General features: G+C 38.8%; 1 protein-coding gene across 1 annotated transcript in view; it reads left to right on the forward strand.

Moving 5' to 3' along the window:
• LOC125045330 (putative neural-cadherin 2) overlaps window positions 1-5000 on the forward strand; it is a 288842-nt gene that overhangs the window by 207145 nt on the left and 76697 nt on the right. The window lies entirely within an intron of this gene.

Below are 5000 nucleotides of genomic sequence, written 5' to 3' on the forward strand. Positions count from 1 at the left end.
ATGCTTTACCCTCTGACTCGTCTTTAAATTCAGATTTTGCTTTTTAAAACTTTTCTGTGTATTTTTATGATCCTTTACTTTCTTGCCGTTTTTAAGCCCTTATGGCGCACTTTGTCATTCTTAAGCCCTTATGGCGTATTTTTAAGTAATTCTTAAGCCCTTCTGGCGCATGTCTTTTTTACGTATTACCTTGTTTTACTTTGGTGACTTCTGCACGGTTCTTTTTGTTCATTTTAGGATTTTTATTTCATCTTGTATCATCTTCATATTGGTCACCCTCCTGGTAGGCCTGCATCTTCGGGGATAGTTTGCTCGTGAGGTCGTGAGGTGTTCTGAGCCTCCAACTTGGTCCCCTCACCCCCCTTTTCGAGGAACGAACGAGGCCCCTCATTTCCCTTGGCCATGAAGCCTGAAGTCTCCCGCCTCACGGGTGGCCTCATTTGGGTTCCTCTTTCACAGAATCTTACACTTGTATCAACTCCATAAAGTTAGTTTTAAGATACTGTACAAACCGCCACAAGTGCGACATATTTGTCATGCATATCATTACCATCAGGTTTTCCCCAAATCTTCATAATCTTGCAAATTGTTTAAAAAATCTTGCAATGCAATTATTCATGGAGATGCAACGGATTGCTATTCATGATACATGAAACTACCAGGGGAATGGTCTATAAACCTGTAGTTGCGTGTGGGAATATGCAACTCATATATGGCTTTCGGTAACTAAGATATGATAAAACGAAACTGTCTAAATGAAATGCAGAAAGGGAGGGAGGCTGGGAGAGACGGTGGGAATAACTGCGTAATAATTATATGACAGGTAAAATCGTTTTGATACAAGAAAGGAAATGTGATAGAGGTAAACATATAGGTAGGTAGGTAGATACAGATGGATAGACAGACAAATGCAAAAATAGAGAGATAAAGAGATATAGAAAGATACATATATATCCCATGATTCATTCAAAGTCAGTTTGCAACTGCGTGAAAGAACTCACGTATCGGCAACTTGCTGGTGTTCAAGCTGACTCTCTCTCTCCCTCTCTCTCTTTCTCTTACTCTCTCTCTCTCTCTTTCTCTTTCTGTCTGTCTGTCTGTCTGGCTCTTTGCCTGCCTGTATATAAAGAGAGAGAGAGTGAGAGAGAGGGAGACATTGGAGACCACTGAAGCGCGTCGCCTGGCTCGGCTAAATGGCAATCAGGACTTGCGTCGCTCTTTGGTGCATAGGGCTCAGACACTGCTGAGAAGGGACAAAGAACAGTTCGTCAGGAATCTTGCTGGTAAATGACCTTCGCCCTGCCCACCAAGCCCTGGTTAAACTGAACTCTAAGCCCTTCTCGCAGATGACTGTAGTCCGCTCATTGGATGGACAGATCATCTCAGATTATGTTGAGGTTCATGAACGTTGGGCTGAGTATTTTGAGCTGCTGTACCAGGTAGACCCTCCAACAGTTAGCTAGGATCCAAGTGGTATCACAATACCTTTGCCGGACCTACTGATCAGCGAGGCACCTCCTACCTTAGCTGAGGTAAGGATGGCGACTTCTAAACTGAAGAGTGGGAAAGCCGGCATATGTGATATCCCTGCTGAATTGCTAAAGGTTGGGGGTGAACCTATGGCACAGGGCTTGCATGCAATCTTGACTGCCATTTGGCAGTCTGGTTCCATTCCTCCTGAACTGGATGGGGAAAGGGGATCTTTGGGACTGTAGTAACTACAGTGGGTCGTGACATTACACTGCTCAGTACACCAGACAAGGGTTTCGCCCACATTCTTATGAAACGGATCCGTGACCACCTATCAAGGCACCAGAGACCGGAACAGTCTGGTTTCACTCCTGGCAACCCCACAATAAATCGTATCCTAGCACTTCAAGTAACTGTAGAAAGCAGTCGTAAGTTCTGTCGTGAGTTGCTAGCAGCCTACATCGACCTCAAGAAGGCGTTTGACTCGGTGCAACGAGAATCGCTATGGCATATTCTGAGGCTTAAGGGAATTCTGACACAAATGATTGGTCTAATAGCAAGCCTATATACCGGTACTGAAAGCGCTGTAAAGTGTGGAGGGGGCCTGTTGAACTTCTTCCCTGTTAATTCATGGGTGAGGCAAGGCTGTATCCTTGCACCAACAATTTTTAACACCTGCAAAGTCAGTGTGGAGCAACACTGGGCAATATCAAGACCTTGACTTTGCCGATGATTTTACTATACTATCTGATTCTCTGATTTCATTAGTGGTGGCTCTTGATGCATTTAGCAATGAGGCAAAGCCCTAGGGCTTAGAGGTCTTCTTGGCCAAGACCAAGATTCAGGACTTTGGGGGCCTGTTAGGGAAACCCGTTCAGTCAATCCATGCTCGCAGTGAGGACGTTGAAGTCACAGAGAGCTTTGCATACCTTGGTAGCATACCTCATATATCTGGGTTGTCAGATCAAGAAGTCAGTAGATGGATTGGTCTGGCAGCAGGAGCTATGAACTCGATCAACAAGCTATGTCTCATCAAGGCTTTGGTGCTGACAGTTTTGCTCTATGAAAGCGAAAGATAGACGCTATCTAGTGCCTTGGAGTTTCGTCTTGATGCCCTTTGTAACAAATCTCTTTGCCAGATCATGGGGTACAGTTGGTGGGACCATATGTCCAACAAACGGCTGTGTGTGTGTAAATATATATATATATATATATATATATATATATATATATATATATATATATTTACATATATGTATGTATGTATATACATATGTAAATATATGTATATATGTATATATATGTATATATATATATATATATATATATATATATATATATATATATACATATGTGTACACACACACACACACACACACACACACATATATATATATATATATATATATATATATATATATATACATACATATATATACATATATACATATATTTACATATGTATATACATACATACATATATGTAAATATATATATATATATATATATATATATATATATATATATATATATATATTAACACACACACAGCCGTTTGTTGGACATATGGTCCCACCAACATATGGTCCCACCATAGAGCAAAAATGACAGTTTTGCTCTATGAAAGCGAAAGATAGACGCTATCTAGTGCCTTGGAGTTTCGTCTTGATGCCCGTTGTAACAAATCTCTTTGCCATATCATGGGGTACAGTTGGTGGGACCATATGTCCAACAAACAGCTGTGTCTGTGTTAATATATATATATATATATATATATATATATATATATATATATATATATATATTTACATATATGTATGTATGTATATACATATGTAAATATATGTATATATGTATATATATGTATATATATATATATATATATATATATATATACATATGTGTACACACACACACACACACACACACACACATATATATATATATATATATATATATATATATATATATATATATATATGTGTGTGTGTGTGTGTGTGTGTGTGTGTGTGTGTGTGTGTGTGTGTGTGTGTGGCAGATAAAACAGTTAAAACAGCACGGAAACTCTAAATCAGATATGTGTGTGGGGGGCTATACATACATATATATGTGTGTGTGTGTGTGTGTGTGTGTGTGTGTGTGTGTGTGTGTGTGTGTGTGTGTGTACATGTGTTTATGCACGCGTGCGCGCACACACACACACACATATATGTATATATAGCCCCCCCCCCACACACATATCTGATTTAGAGTTTCCGTGCTGTTTTAACTGCCAGTTTCAGCGTATGCATAACGCGCTGTAAACAGATCAAAGTATCACATATACCTGCTAATACATTTCGAGTATAAAACATTCAACTTGAATTTGCCTTCATCAAGTTAATTTTCTGCCGACTCCCTAATCCTTTTCCCAACCCCACGCTTCTGAATGCAGATGAAAGGTTAATGAATTAATGTACATACTAGCTTCAGTGGAAAATATTATTTAAATAAATGTTTAGTATCATAAACATTAATATTCATAAAAGGAAGTGGTAAGGATATTTCTACGACCGTGAGGAAAAGCGGTTATCGACAGAAAGAAAGCAAAAAAAGAAAATAAAAAATGCTGAGAAAATGGGAAAATGTTGTGTAGTAGTATCCTCCTTCCTCTAAATGCTTCGTCACACCACCGTCTCTATGGTCACCAGGATGTTGGAATTGAAGCAACCTTAATTTATTTCCAAACTCAATGGTTCGTCTCCTTGACGTGCGTATTGGCCTGTGAGCAGAGATCGCCGCTCGTGTCAACCAGCAGCCCTCTTTCCTTCCGCTCGCGATGAGCAGCTTCACGCATCGGAACCGGAAGAAGGAAGCGAATCGTCCACCTTAGACTCTTATATTAACCAAGAGAAGGTTTACGAGTTAGGGAAGGAAGCGGCCGCTAAAAAAGTACGGGTCTTGGCGATATTTTTAAACAACTTTAATACAGTTGACATCGCTGATTCGCAAATCGAAGACAGATAAGAGGCACAATTTCGACGGCAAGATTTGTCAAGATTTCTTGACATGTCTTGAAACTTCTTGTTCATTCTCTTTTTTTGAAGGAACTACATGCTCAGATATCTCGGTTTAGTTTCGTAACCAAACCAATCATTTTCAAACTGACTCCAGAGAATCTTGCTACCGTTTATTATGTCATTGTTTACAAAAAAAAAATGGCCGACGCAAGTAAATGATCACAATAGATGATATAAACAACCAATTTGTGACCATAGCCAGTAGATTTGACGACTCTAGTTTTCCTGTTTATATAGTCGGTTTTCATGTTGTGTCCGATTTCCATAGCTTCTGTAGCTTATTTTTTAAGGGTGATTTTGAAAGTTTGTTGTTATATTGTGGAACTGCATTCCCAGAAAAGCAAAAAATTATGTAAAGTAATTATTTTCCCGCAACTTATTATTTTTGTCAATATTATCATTATTATTATTATTATCATTATTATTATTATTATTATCATTATTATTATTGTTGTTGTTGTTGTTATTATC

This window comes from Penaeus chinensis, chromosome 37, assembly GCF_019202785.1.
Source record: "Penaeus chinensis breed Huanghai No. 1 chromosome 37, ASM1920278v2, whole genome shotgun sequence".
Taxonomy (NCBI): domain Eukaryota; kingdom Metazoa; phylum Arthropoda; class Malacostraca; order Decapoda; family Penaeidae; genus Penaeus; species Penaeus chinensis.